The 16,383-nt window shown below is 32.1% G+C and overlaps 1 pseudogene across 1 annotated transcript; it reads left to right on the top strand.

Annotated features, from left to right (window-relative positions):
* Positions 1 to 5,793: 5,793 nt before the first annotated feature.
* Positions 5,794 to 9,598, top strand: LOC145067145 (histidine--tRNA ligase, cytoplasmic-like; annotated as a pseudogene). The gene is made up of 7 exons (XR_013688824.1): positions 5,794 to 5,906; positions 6,199 to 7,520; positions 7,625 to 7,804; positions 7,896 to 8,150; positions 8,262 to 8,399; positions 8,555 to 8,960; positions 9,077 to 9,598. The product of XR_013688824.1 is annotated as a histidine--tRNA ligase, cytoplasmic-like (transcript).
* The last annotated feature ends 6,785 nt before the right edge of the window (positions 9,599 to 16,383 follow it).

Below are 16,383 nucleotides of genomic sequence, written 5' to 3' on the forward strand. Positions count from 1 at the left end.
TTTGGCTATGTAGGGTTCATTTGAAGTTCCATTTATCTACAAGAATGTTAATGTTCACATCCAAGTGGAAGCAATCAAAACCGGTAAGCATTCTAAATGATTTTTTCACTTACATTAATGAAAACTATTATTTTAAGTGGTGCGCTCTCATGGATGTCACACCGATTGTCACTATATAGACCTTCTAGCGGTCTATAGAAGAATCCTAGCGGTCTTATGAAGAATTTTGCTACGTTTTCAATGAAGTGTCACTCTGTTAACATTCTTCTCTATATTTCTTTCTTTTCTTTTCGATATAGATGTGTATCACAACAATAAGACAGAAAGGGGTGTGAGTGACCATTAAAGTTGAAAATGTAATATATAATTTAAGAATAATATATAAAGTGTAAATTGTAGATTTATAATATGTATTTCAATGAAAAATATGTTGTTTGATTGTTAGGTTACATATCTATTTTTTTTTATATATTTTGACAAGTTTGATCTTAATTTGATAATTGAAGCAGGTAGGAAAGATATGTGCTAACGATTTTGAATGTGTATTGCCCTATAGAAACCAATAGTAGCCTCACAGACCATTCCATCATATCTCATTAGGTCTTAACATTTCTCAAAATTCAGCTACAAGAAGTCATTGATGCACTTCTTGAATCAATCCTCGAAACCGAATTTCATTTGTTAGTTGGATGTAGTGACCAAAATACAAGATTTGTGAAAGTTCATTATTATTTATTAGTGTTAACCTTTAGCAAATTATGAAACTAATATTATAATTTTGTTAATAACATTTTTTTGTAATAATTTATTTAATCGGAAGATATGTATATGTGATTGGGTGTATCCTGAAAAAACATATTTTATTTTTTATAATGAAAAAATACTTTGAAATCGACCAAGTTACAATGTCTGAATTTGATGTTTATGGTTATGACAACTCACTTTATTTGTAATGTTTATCGAATTTCTTTGCAGAATTTAATGTTGCTGGTACATGTAACAACTTATTGTTATTTTTTGTTTTACATGACCAATATGAAAAAGAGCAATATGAGCCTCCATCAGGGTTGGTATACCGAACATAATCAATTCATAAAGCTACTATATAACATCCTCCCTAATAAATAAAAATCTTGTTGCCACATTTCACATTCTCATTTATTTTGTCACGTGTAATTTTGTGGTTATTTTGAATTAATTTTTATTCCACATGTCATTTTATGGTTTTTTTAATTTTATTAAATTCTAGATAATATTTATATTCAATAATAAATACATATCAATTTCATTAATGAAATTTCCTTCTAATTTCAAAATTACCAAATTAAAGATTCATTAATTTTCTTTATTTATTTATCTAAATTATTTGTTTAAATTTAAAAGAGAAAAAAAAACAATTTAATTTTTATAATTCAATATTTTCTCACTTTTCTTATAAATTCATATTTTTCAAATGTTTAGAATTTTGTATTTGTTTTTTTTAAATAAACTCATGTAATACATGAGTCTCACACCTAGGTTGTGTTTGGCGCACCACAGCTAGCTGATAAGCTAGCTTATTTTTCGAGCTTTTTTATGTTGTCGTGTTTGGTAAGCCAAAAAGTAGCTGATAAGCTAGCTTTTTGAAAAGCTACTTAGACTAGCTTTTTAGGAGCTTTTTAAAAAATTTCCAAATACACCCCTTAATTAATTATAGAAACACATATTCTTACATGTCCTTTTATGTAATTTTATATATTTCAGCTAGCTTTTCAACTAGTTTACCAAGCGTTATTTTTTATCAACTAGCTTTTCAGCTATCAGGTAGCTTTTTATTTAACAACTAGCTTTTCAACCATCAGCTAGCTTTTCAGCTAACAGCTAGCTTTTCAGCTAGTCCGCCAAACATAGCCCTAGTGTTTTAATCAAGAAGTCGCATTATGTTGTGATAAAACAAAGATCACATAGATCATTTATATTAAAGATTACTGTATTAAAAAACCAAATTGCTATAATATAAATATTAAATATTCTCATCTAATAAGTTCGGTTTAAAAACTTTAAAAATGAATCTAACTAACATTTTTTTTATTAAAATTCAACATAAGACAAAGTCACCTATTAATATGATATGTATTTAATTATTGTTCGTGTTTAACGCGGATCATAATCTAGTTTATCATAAAATGAAAACGAAGACGATTATAATACCAAGGCAGTGATGATACCATAGATGAATACTAGTAATAAAATAAATTTAAAGGAAATCAAGTTTTAAAATATATCAAATATCAAGAAAATGAATATATCTATACTAAATATCATGATATCTTCTAGAGATCGACAATTACAACATTCAAGATGAATATTTTTTTCGAAACGACAAATATATTATATATAAAAAGTCACACGGTTAACAAGTGACCAAAACGCATGCAAAGTAGAGTAATAACAAGGAGAAAAGCGAATATAATATAGAGATCTAACAAAAGGAAGACATACTATAATCAATCCATCTACAACACACCTTCGAGGTTCTATATTTGAACCAAGCATATGACTGGGTAATAACCTCTTAAACAGTTTTTGCAGGACTCATATTTAACGCCTTGAAAATCTTATTGTTTCTTGTTTTCCAAATAAACCATAAATGACAACACTACAACAACTCTTTTCCTTTTCCTTAGATAGATCCCCTAAGTAGCTCGAAATTAAGAAATTCATTCACACTATCAAAGTGAGTGGCTTGTATTCTATACTATTTTAGAATCCAAGACTGATAAGACAAAATAAAGATGATAAAAATAACAAACATGTTTACAAACATGAATTTATACTAATCAAGTCACATAATTTCACCCTTTTTATACTTTATAATAATCAATTTTAAATAAATATTTATTTGGTTAGAAAAAGAAATTGTCCAATGATATATTTTTAGTGACTTTAAAAACATGGGAAAATTTCGTTTATTATCGGAAACTTTAAATATTATTTTTATATCCTTGTAAATTTTAAAATTACATATATATTATTCTGAAAGTCTAAAACTCAAGTATATATCCAAATTCACAATTGAATTAGATTTAAACTAATCGAATATTAAAAAACTTACTTAGAAATCAAAATTTCACATGATTGTACTTAAATACCTTTTTTTAAATAAAAATTAACATTAAACCAATAATATTAGCCGCTAACCAAACCTCAAATAGCCAAACTTCTTATCTACTGACATTGTTAGATATGGAATGCCAATGGTGCTAATTAGACTGTGTTTGGCGCGCCACAGCTAGCTGATCAGGTAGCTTATTTTTTGAGCTTTTTTATATTGTCGTGTTTGGTAAGTCAAAAAGTAGCTTATAAGCTAGCTTTTTGAAAAGCTACTTAGACTAGCTTTAAGTAGCTTTTTAGGAGCTTTTTTAAAATTTTCCAAATATACCCCTTAATTAATTATAGAAACACATACTCTTACATGTCATTTTATGTAATTTTATATATTTCAACTAGTTTCTCAGCTACTTTAAATGTCATTTTTTATCGGCTAACTTTTCAGCTATCAACTAACTTTTTATTTAACAACTAGCTTTTCAGCTATCAGCTAGTTTTTCAGCTAGTACGCCAAACATAGCCTTGATGTCTAGCAAAGATGATAACCCCAATCTTATACAATTATGAGAATCGTATGTGCTTTATTATAGACTTTGTTTTTTTTATGTTACTTTCTCAATTTTATACCATAATTTAATTTATTAAAAATATCATTAACAATATTATAATATTAAACACTTGTTTTTACAATTAGCAAAATGAAGAATAGGAAGTTCAGTCTATATTTGAAACGTAGCTTCGACGTGGAAGAAATAGTGGCACCAGGTTTAGTAGTGTTTAATTAGATTTAATCCTAATTGAATTTTTAATTGGTTTAATGCTAGTTTTTAATTTGATAAGGGTATTTTAGTATAAACATATAAAATTTTGATTTTCAGATAAGTTTTGTAATATTAAGATAATTAAACTTAATTAGATTACGAGCTAATATATATATATATATATATATATATATATATATATATATATATATATATATATATATATATATATATATATATATATATATATATATATATATATATATATATATAGGGGGAGGGTTCAATTGAGAAAAAAAAAAGGTTGAGAATGGAGGAATCATTCTCAGTCAATCATTTATTTTTGCCGCAAAAGCCTCCAACGTACCGACGGAAATGGGAAACGAATGCACATGTGTTTTCCAACATAACATATTTCCTTAAACTATGCCAATAATTACCTTAATATATACAAAAACATAGTTTTTTTTTTCGTTTTTTTTAATTTTTATAAGCTATTTTTATCAAAAAATGATTTTAAATATACCAAAATTCATGATTTTTTATTCTCTACAAGTAAACATCCATATTGATATAGTTTTAAGGTAAAATAAAAAATTTATTTTTTTTATATTTTCAGCTATCGTTATTCATAAATGAATAACAATGCGTTAGGTTTTATTACAGTAAATTCGTTATTCACTTATGAATAAAAAGTATGATTTTTTTTTTACAATTTAAGTATCATTCATATATGAATATAACATATAATAAACATAGTATATTCATATTTTAATATTGGACGATGAATTCACTTGTGAATATTAGATGATATATTCACTTATGAGTATTAAATGATATTTCATATGTGAATATTACATAGTATTACATGGTATATCACATGTGAATATTACAGAGTATATTTACTTGTGAATATTAGATGATATATTCACTTATGAATATTACACAATATATTCACATATGAATATTACAAGGTATATTCACTTATGAATATTGAAGGTATTTTGACAAATATATATAATTTTTATATGTTATTCACATATGAATAACATACAGACTTGCATATTTGTTTTGTGTTTTTAATAATCATATACTGATTCAGGTGAGAAAACATATTCATATGTGAATATAACGTGGTAATTTAATTTATGCATTTCATCAAACAGTTGGAGTGCAAACAAGTTAACTATTTTAAAAATGTTAAAAACATCAAGTTATCAATTCCAAATCATCATATACTTCCGATTTCGACTTCAGATGCGACATCCTATCTCTGATCGATTTCTCAATTTGATTTTGATTTCCGAAAATCCAATTGGGAACCTGTGAGTATCGATTCCAAGTCCCTCAATATCGATTGTGACTGCGAGTCCAGAACTCCGATTCCAATTTCATGAACAACGAAGAAATTTCGGTTTAGTTGAAGAAATCTGGATGATTATTGAAGGTTGAAGGAAAAATTTTGATGATGAACGAACAGTTATCGAATTCTCTATAGTTGCGTATTTGAGATTGAAGGTTATTACGATATTTACAAGTTTGTCACCGTGTTTTTTATGCTTAGATTAAATGAGTGGCTGAGAATGATTCCCCCATTCTCAACCTTTTTTATTTTCTCAATTGAACTCACCTCTCTCTCTCTCTCTCTCTCTCTCTCTCTCTCTATATATATATATATATATATATATATATATATATATATATATATAATTTTAAAGTTTGAAAGGATAAGAAATAATATTTGAAGTTTAAAAAATATAAATGAAATTTTTAGTAAAAAGAAAAGTTGGATTATGGTGTACGGCCCAAGACAAGTTCAAAAAGGTTGAGGCCCGGTCCTAAGCCCAATTATTAACCTTTTTGTCTTTTTGTACAATACAAATAATATAAAGATTACAAAAAACCCTAAAATAATATACGGACCCCACCTCCTTCCTTTTCTTCCCGCCAAAGTCATAAACCCTCCTCTTCCAGTCGGCGAGACACACCACCACCGAAGCACACACAACACCGTCGATCACTGCGGCATTCCTTCCGAAAAATATTCGTTGACTGGTAATTTTATTTTTAAACTTTTGAATTCGTTCAAGTAAAATAACTACGTTGATGAATACTGGAGAAAATTGAAGTTACTGATATATCAATCTCGACTATCTGCATTGCTGAAGAGGATTATTATATATTCAACTCAGATTTCCGTCAATATTTTCGACAGAAATCGACGATAGTTACTACGTTTAATGAATGATAATACTTTGATCACTAACATCGAAAAAACTAGAAGTTGAATATACCTTCACCTGGTTTCATTGCCAATAGATAATTACTGATTCTGGTTTTGGTGCAGATATGGAAGGCGAGAGACGAGTGCTGGTGATAGGTGGAACAGACTCCCCTCTTTCTTCGGCTTCTGTCTTTGAATTCTCCATAGCTTCTCATCCTCATCTCCTCATGATTGATCCTTCTGCTCATTCGAAGCTATCTTCGTCTCCACCTTCTGGTCATAAATTTCAGCTATCTCTTCCCGATTTTCTTACCCCTGAGGAAGCCAGAGCTTCCATTCTTGTTCTCCTGTCCAAGCACTTACGTGGTCGATCCGGATCCGGATCCGGGTGTTTCTCCTCATCTTCTGCTTCTCAGATAACCGATATCCTGAATAATAATACTCAAACCCTAACTCTCGACCTTGATGATGACATTCATATTTCAAAAGCTTGCTGGACAGATATTACTTCTATTGGCATCTCCACTCTCCTGGACTACACTGCTTCCTCATTAACCAAAGTTGCTGATGCTGTTGCAGCCTTGTCTTGTGAGGCCTTGAAGGCTGACACTTGCAGTGTTTTTAATCTGTTCATGGATTCTGGTGATCTGTATGACAAAGATAGAGCTGCTGTCGCTAGTGATTTAAAGGTTTTGCTAAATGGATCCAAATTACACAGTGATCTTCAATTTGACCAAGTTAATAAGATTCCCATAATCCATGGGCATTTGAGGTCTCTCTGCAAATCAATCAACACCTCAACTCGGATTGAACTGAATTCTATCCCATTAGTAACTGGAGGTGTCAGCGAGTATTTGGTCACACTCTTCTCTCCTCTAGCTTTTGCTCTTCAGGATCTTGGTGAGAGTAGTTTTCTCCGAGCAGAGGCTTTGATGAAAAACAACTTATTCCCTTGTTTGGTTGATATTTTCAATGATAATTGCCCTGATCTTGAAAAGCTGAGAGACTCCATTATGCATTTTGTTGCACTCAAGATGGATAAAAGATACACTGAATCCTTACATGAAATCTATGTTTTGTCTGCGTTTGTGAGTAAGATCCTTTGTTGGGAAGCAGCAGTTTCTTTTATATCATTGGAGGGGAATGAGCTTATAAAAGCACAAAAAGACATTGATGGAGGAAATTTGAAATCTGGTAAAAAGGACAAGAGAAAGAAGATTACAGGAAAAGGAACAAGTGTTTTGATTCACTTTATAAAGGATAGATTACAGTATGATATCACTAGCAAGATAACTAGTAGTGATGATTCAGATCTGATAAAGAAAGTGGCATACAGTTTCCTCTCTTTATTGAACTCAAAAGACCCTGACTTTGAGCATCTACTACAGAAAGTGAAAGAAATCGTTGACAGCAATGAAAAACGAAGGCTTCCCAAGATCCCCAAGGTAACAAGAATCGAGTTATATACAATACATATTACATTTTAACATCTCATTTATATAAAATTGACAAGATATTTGTTTGTTAACATATCTTTTAAACTTTTTAGGGAACTCGTGATTTTGCAAATGAACACATGGCTGCAAGAGAGAAAACATCCACAACCATTGTCAATGTGTTCAAGAGGCATGGTGCTATGGGTCTTGAGACTCCTTCATTTGAATTAAGAGAAACTCTTACAGAAAAATATGGGGAAGATTCAAAGTTGATGTCTCATCTAGATGACCAGGTGAAATATCAAATATCAAATATCATTTATTTGTTAATGGTTATAAATTTGTAATAATCATCATTCATCATTGATTTTTTTTTTTTGTTAGGGTGGAGAGCTTTTAACCCTTCGGTATGACTTAACAGTTCCATTTGCTAGATATGTTGCAATGAATGGTCTCACAAAATACAAAGCATACCAAATTGGAAGAGTGGATAGAAGGGATAATCCATCTAAAGTAAGACTCCGTGAATTCTATCAAGGTGATTTTAACATTTCGGGTGATGAATCAATAGAAGCTGATTTTGAAGTTGTTAAAGTCTTGATTGAAGTGCTGGATGAGATCGATATTGGTGATTACATGGTAAGTTTTCTGTAGAGATTATATTTTATTGTTGTAACTTTTTAATGAGTTATAGTTTCCTCTTATTGTCTCTTATCTTCACCAATTTTTTTTTTCTTATTTTTGATGCAGATAAAGATGAATCATCGAAAGTTATTGGATGGAATGTTGGAAATATGTGGTGTGCCTAATCACAAATTATTGCGAACCATTTGTTCAAGTATTGACAAATTAGACAAACAATCATTTGAAGAAATTAAAAAGGAAATGGTACGCAAAATTAATTTACATCCGATTAATTCAAGTCCGAATTCTGAAGTCATTTTATATGGGTGAAGGACCATTTAAGGACAAGTTCAGAATCATTTTGGAAAACTACAGGGACCAAACATGTAACTTTCTTTAATTTTTTTGTTGCTTGTTAGATTGAAGAGAAGGGGTTAGATGCGGAGACAGTTGAGAAAATTGGGTCATATGTGGTGCTAAAAGGAGACCCTTTGAAATTACCATCACAACTCAAGAACAAAGGAAGCGAGTTTCTGAAAAATGATTCAGCAAATGAAGCTTTTCAATTATTTGGAGAAGAGAAAATGTATTGAGAAAGTGGTGTTTGATTTGAGTTTAGCGAGAGGACTTGATTATTACACAGGAGTTATATTTGAAGCTGTTTTGAAAGAGGGGCCCACAGATGGTTGTTCGATTGCTGGTGGTGGACGTTTTGACAATCTGATTGGGATGTTTGGTACAAAACACGTGGCAGCAGTTGGTGTTGGTATTGGAATAGACCGCATCCTCACTATAATGGAACAACTCCCGAAACATGAAAACCAGGTAAATTAAAATTTAGAAGCCTTAGTTATTTTCAATTTTGGTCTTAAAAACTGAAAGCTTGTAGGGGGTGAAATTGTGGATGATGTGATTTGTAATGGTTGTGTTGTGTTGTGTAGGAAATCCGAGGGGTTGAAACGGAAATATTGGTGAGCGTATTGGGGGATGACAAGTCATTAGCAATTGAGTTAGTGGATAGGTGTTGGGCTGCAAGACTGAAAGCAGACTACATTGTGAGTAAGAGGCTGACTAAGCATTTTGATATTGCCGAAAAGTTTCGGATTCCATGGATGGTGATTGTTGGTCAGCATGAAATAGATAAAGGAATTGTCACCATCACAAATAAGCAGGCGAACGTATCAAAACAAGTTGTTCTGTGCAATTTTGTGGAAGAACTTATCACGCTCATCAGCGCCACCGTTTTGTTATGGTTTATTTTAAGATTAAAAAAAACAATTACCTTATTTTATCATGTGTTAATGTTTTCCACTTATTTGACGTGTTTTCTGATTAAAATTATCAATTTTTATTGGTATAACACAAATTTTAATTATTTGGTATTAAAGGGTTCAGATGATCACTCTGGTAAACAATATTATTGGTTGACAATTGATATAACTTTTATTCCTAATTTTTTTTAGTTTAAAATATATTACATATTTATCATATAATGTTGAATCATTATTATATATATATATTATGGAAATTGTTTTTATGAATAGTAAACTTTCACAACTTTTGTCTATTTTAGTCCTTGGACTTTATGTTTTTTTTTGGCAGAATTGGTCCCTGTACTTTGTCAACTTTGGTCCTCATTTTTTAGTCATTTTGACACTTTTGGTCCTTGTAATTGATATTTTTATATTTTTTAGGAACCTTTTAATATTTAAAGTTTGGCCACAAAACTTTAACGGTTTGATAATTTTGATCCCTTTTCTATTTAGAAACCTTTTAATATTTAAAGTTTGTCCACAAAACTTTAACGGTTTGACAACTTTGATCCCTTTTCTATTTAGGAACCTTTTAATATTTAAAGTTTGGCCACAAAACTTTAACGGTTTGACAACTTTGGTCCTCATTTTTTTAGACATTTTGACAATTTTGGTCCTTGTAATCAATATTTTTACATTTTTTAAGAACCTTTTAATATTTAAGGTTTGGCCACAAAACTTTAACGGTTTGACAACTTTGATCTCTTTTCTATTTAGAAACCTTTTAATATTTAAAGTTTGCCCACAAAAATTTAACGGTTCGACAACTTTGGTCCTCATTTTTTTTAGCCATTTTGACACTTTTGGTCCTTATAATCGATATTTTTACATTTTTTAGGAACCTTTTAATATTTAAAGTTTGGCCATAAAACTTTAACGGTTTGACAACTTTGATCCCTTTTCTATTTAGGAACCTTTTAATATTTAAAGTTTGGCCACAAAACTTTAACGGTTCAACAACTTTGATCCTTTTTCTAAAAACTTGTTAATTCCTACCGCTTTAATTCTTTAGCCATTTTGACACTTCTGGTCCTTGCAGTCAAAACTTATACATTTTTTCATAAAAACATGAACAAAACGGTCCGGGGCAAAGCCCGGGCTTGTCATCATTGCACTTTTTACGTCTGTCATATTTACCAATTCGGAAACAACATTAAAAGTTTCTGCCCCCCGTGTAGCGGGGGTAACCTTTCTAGTTATTCATTATGTCTTTTGTGTCATTTTACAATTCTCAGCTAATTACTGGCTAATTTCATCAAAGCTAGTCTTTCATACATAGTCTTAATATAAGACCTCGACAAATTAGCCAACATCCAACAAAAAAGAAGATTAAAAAATTGAAGACTGAGAGATTAAGCTAGAGGGAGTGATGTTAATTTTGTCACTTACTTTCATGTTATGTAAGCGCCACATTATCTTTGTCACACTATATAAAATTGTTGCAATTTAGAATGGATGGTTTACCACACTTTGTATTTATAGAGTGTGGAAATTATAAAAATAAAAATTAAAAAAAAAAGTAGCCAAACATTGGTTGAAAGACCCTAACTTTCGTATTTATGAAAGACCCAAACTTTCATACTCGACAATATAGTTACTCCAAAACATGCTACTTTCATATTCATAAAAACAATATTTTACATTGATAAAGAGATTACAAACTACTGGATACAAACCGACTATTTTAAAGTGTTATATATTACATAACTTCCCAGGATTCTATAGTTTTATACATATGGGAGTGCAAAATACAATAGTTTCAAACTATTCATAAGCTTCTATCGATACAATAGTTTCAAACTATTCAAAAATCTACTACCAATATATAACTATACTGGATGTTTATCTCCTGCAATTTGTTAAACATTGAGAGGGTAAGCGGTGACGCTTAGTGAGTTCAATAATAGATACAATATAACGTTATGCCATATATACTTTAATATGTCATAAGCAAAGAGGAACAATGAACAACAAGGGTATATGTGAATCATGTGACAAACATTCCATATCAATCATTGATTTGATTTAAAGATATACAATCAATGAGACATAACAATTTACATGCTTGAAATACATCAATAAAGCTTTGGCCCAAACGGCGCAGAAGATATACAACTTCGGATTAACATTTTGGTAGATTTCAGGCTTAAAGCCCCGTCTAACCTTCTGCCAATACCATAGAATATAATTCATTCTCTTACGGAGACATGTTCTACATGGCCAAAGGCTACATACCAGTACCAACGTGAATCTAAGTCCTTTCACTGATCACATGGTCAAAGGTATTTCTTTGCTATTAAAAATAGCAAATAAAATAACCCGGGAAAATAACCCAGAATAATAACACCGAAAGGCACGTAGCACATATAACACATAACATACAATTGTTCCTATATATTAAACTCACCGTGAAATAACCGGGGGCTAAAATATTAATTTGGGCAGTACTTCGGCTCTAAATATGACTTTCGTCGTTGAAAACCGGGCTCTGCGAAGGTAGAGCTTCGAAACTGAAAAGATAATTTTTTCGGACTTTTCGGGAGTCTCGGGGCGTGTTTCGGTCTTTAGAATCAGTACCGGGGCTTCGAGGGAAGTGGAAGTAGAAGAAATATAAGTTTAGGGGTGAAAAGGGGGAAATTTCAAACATTTACCCGAGAGGTCTCGCACCCCTTATATAGGGTCGAGGTTCGGATCCGAAGCGAAGGGAAGAGGGCAGGTGGCTGCGAGGCTCGGACCAGATGGCAGTTTCGGCGAGGCTCGGATGCGAGGAGTCATCAGCTTCAGGCGCATCATTCGCTGGGTCTTCGGCTCGGACGCGGGGTGGAGGCCGATGCGAGGCGCATCGGATAGCCATTGGACCGCACCCTCGGTTGAATCAGCATGCGACACGCGAGTTGGGCACGAGGCAGGCATGCTAGAATCACGTGACGACTTCGGACTCCTGTGCGACACGCGTCACTTCTCGGACACTCCACGCAGCAGCTTCGTACACGTGGCCAGCTTAGAGCGAGGGTGACGTGGCTGACACTATTCATACGAAAATTAAATGAAAAATATGCCAAATCTTGTAAAATCCATAACTTTTGCATACGAGCTCCGTTTTTTACGTTCTTTATATGCACGCGTAGCTAAAATTATGCTCTACAACTTTCGTTTAGACTTCGTCGGCTAATTTTGACTTTAATTTTAATATTATTATTTTTAACAGACCGGGACAGAAAAATCCGTTAAAAATTCATAACTTCTTCATCCGACGTCCGTTTTCGTCAGACTTTTACCGTTGCACTACAAATGACGAGACCTTCAATTCTCATTTAGGTTGTGTCGGCTAAAAATCACTCGATCTAAAATTCGAGTTTTTAGCAGTCTACTGTTAAGCTGAAACTTCGAAAAATCATAACTTCCTCATACGAAGTCAGATTTTAGCGTTCTTTGTGTGAAAGTTGATTATTTTCACGAGTTCTACAACTTTTATTTACATCACTAAGGCTAAAAATTAGTTTATTGAAAACTAAATTTTTACACGACAAAGTATTTTCCGGATTTATCACGGATCTTCGTTTGGTCATAACTTCTTCATTATAAATCGGATTTCGACGAGGTTTTCGCCTAAATGTTTCTAACGAGATTATCTACAACTTTCAATAATAAAATTTTACTTATTCCAAATTTTATATTCTCGCTATATTTCACTATTTGGCTTTTAATTAGAATCTCATAAGACTTCCAACATTTTATGAGTGATTCTAAACATAGTTTTACTTTATTTCTAGTAAAAACTATCTGTTAGAACTCAACATTCAAATTCACTTAATATTTCATAATATTATTTACTTAAAACACGATTTCAAAACGTGTATGTTACATTGGTGATCAAAGCAATCAAAGGAAGAGAGAGACTCGACGGAGATGTGTTAAGCTGTGTTGTCAAGCACTCATTGCCGAGCATGAGGTGCGGTGTGCACCAAGTCTACATAGGACGTGTCGAGCTCCTCGCTGAACGACTCCCTGTAGCGTTAGTGAACAAAAAAAGTTGTTTTTCATTTCCTGGTTTTATGATTTTGTATGGTTTTTTTATCATTTTGTATTCAAAATCAATCACAATACAAATATATATGTTTTATTGGAGTTGAACTAATTATGAAAAAATATACATAAGAAGCCCGATTATCCAAAACATCGCAATCCGGTAATAAGGATACTTCTTTTCCCATCTAACACCGGATAAAAACCGATCCAGATGGATCGGAACGAATCTTGTTTTCATTGTTCACGTAAAAACTTGAATCAGAATAGTTCGAATAAAATCCAATCTTTGTGCAACTTTACTATCAAGGGACAAGATAACAATGAGGACCAGCATTTTTCAGACTAACATCCACCAAAAAAATTACTTTGTACTAGTAAAGGCACAATATAAATATAATAGAGAAAATGTCAATCTAGTCATACAAATTTTTCCATTTTATTTTAAATAGTCACTTTTTGTACTCTAGAGGAATGTACTCCATATTAGTGTGTTTAAAATATCATTATTGAGGAAATGAACGGGTAAGTTGTGACTTTTTGTCCGGTCACCAAAAACTACTCCCAAGTAGCAAAGTTGGTGCCATGTCAATAAATGAGATTGTTGTGTATTCCATTAAATTCAAATCTATTTAAATTAGAAATACCTCCTTTCTTTTGGTTCCTTTCAAACGAAAACTTTTGTCTTCTATACATTCTTCATGACAGCAACATATATCAAGACCGATCTTCATTTTCAAGGAGTGTTCAGCAACAAATCATTTTGCTACTTTGATAGTACACATCATGTTTTTGAGAATGTCAATTATGCATGTATGGACCTTAAAGAATGTGTTGCTTTTCTTGAAAGATTTACACAAAAGAAGTGTGTGAAGTTGTATTATTGTATGTCAGATATTGAATTCATTGAAGGTTTAAGATTGATTTCTAATGAACTTAAATATGTTGAGTTCATTAACATTACTTATCGATGTGAAGTCCAATTGTCGATGTACATGGGCCATTTTGTTACTAATCTACATGTATTGTCTGATGAATTTGCTTGTTACGAGGAATATCATTCAGGTGTATCAGATATGTCAGGAGAATTGGAGGACGATCGTGACCTATCCAACTTTATCACTCTAATGAATAAGAGAAACATGGAAGTAATTACATATGGAAGGGTGACACGGGAAAATCAAAATGAGGCTGACACAGGTGTTGATTCATATAATAATGTTGTGGATGATGATTTAGATGTTAATATCCCAAATGTTGATGTTAAAACAAGGTCCGATGAATTTTACCCTGGAAGAAGCAATTTCATGTACTAGGTATGAGATTTACTAATCCTAAACAATTTAAGCACATGCTTTGCAATTATGATATTGTCAATGGGTATCAATTGTGTTATAAAAATGATAGTAAAAGACTCTTGGTTAAGTGTTGTGGTGGCGATTATACCTTTAGACTCTAGGCATCATGGATGAGTGAAGAGCAATCATTCCAAATCAAATCTCTTATTATTAATAATAATTGCGCTAGAAATTTCAAACATGGTTCAGTTGTTAAGTATAAATGGATTGGTAGTCATTTCACTAAATAAGTTCTTGAGAAAGATAAATTCAATGTTAGGATACTAAGAGAAGATGTGAAAAACAAATTTGGAATATAAGTGAGTATGTATAGGAGAGCGAAGCAACATGCAGTGTCCCTTATTGAAGGTACCATGGTAGAGCATTATGCAAGTTTGTGGTCTTATGATGAGGAGATCAGAAGGTCTAGTCCATCCTTAACTCTAAAGTTGTCTATCAACTTTATGCAAGAAACACACTCACCCCAAAAATCACAACCCACAAGCTTATCTTGATCTGCTTCACAAAAGATAGCTTCTCTCTAACTGTCATGAACTCTTGATTTATCTACTTCCTCTTATTTTCGACTTCACTTGTGTCTCCATTGCAAGCAGTTCATAGTCGGTTGGGATATCTAGGTCCAACTCGTAGAAACCACCGTATGTAGAAGTTGGTTGATGTTATTGAGGATTGTATTCAAGAATAAAAGACGAAGGAAGAACCTAACTAGGTTTGTCCGCTTTACCACATGACACGGAAGCTAACTTAGGGAAGTGTGCTACAATGTATCTTATGTGGACCTCCACTTCAGCAACGAGTATCCTACGTTGGCGTCTACATCATCAAAAAATTTCATACGTTGCCTGGTTATTGGTCATAAAAGGTTAGGAGACTTTTTTAACTAATAAAATAAGACTACGTTTCCTGTAGAGTACCAAAAAAGTGACTTTTTAAACAAACAAGAAAATTTTGTAGGGCCAAATTGACGTTTTCCTAATATAATATACAAAATAACAATTATATTTTCATTATTTTGTAGTTTAACCAATATATTTCATTTTTTTTCAATGGAAGCTTCCAAAGTTTGACAATTTTTAATGTCATCCATATCGACCTGCTATAACAGTTAGTGGCCACAATAGAAAATTTTGTTAATTGGTTTTAGCGAAAATTTCTAACACTAAGATGGTGGCGGTGGCGGGCCTGGCGGTGGCAATGGGGTAATGGTGAAGGTAAGTCGATGTTTGCAATAGTTTAGTGTGTTTGTAGGGGTGAGTAGGTAAAGGGTGGGGTTGGTAGTGGCGGTGTTGGGGCTTAGGAGCGGGTGGGTGGTGGTGAGGGAGGTGGCATGAGAGTTGGTGTACATTTATATTTTAGAAAAATTTAGACTTAGAAAAATATAAAAAACAATAATGATCAGTTTTCTAAAATTTTCTAAGTTTTTTGTAATTTTAGAAAACAAAAAAATTTCATTTTTTGTGAAAATTTAGAAAAAACCTTGAACTAAAAGCGTTTCCTATTGTGACCCTTCTTTAACCTGAGCACATAGCATAGTCGTCAAAACCAACAAAA

Source organism: Lactuca serriola, chromosome 8 (genome assembly GCF_051521515.1).
Source record: "Lactuca serriola cultivar US96UC23 chromosome 8, Lser_US96UC23_V15, whole genome shotgun sequence".
Lineage (NCBI taxonomy): Eukaryota > Viridiplantae > Streptophyta > Magnoliopsida > Asterales > Asteraceae > Lactuca > Lactuca serriola.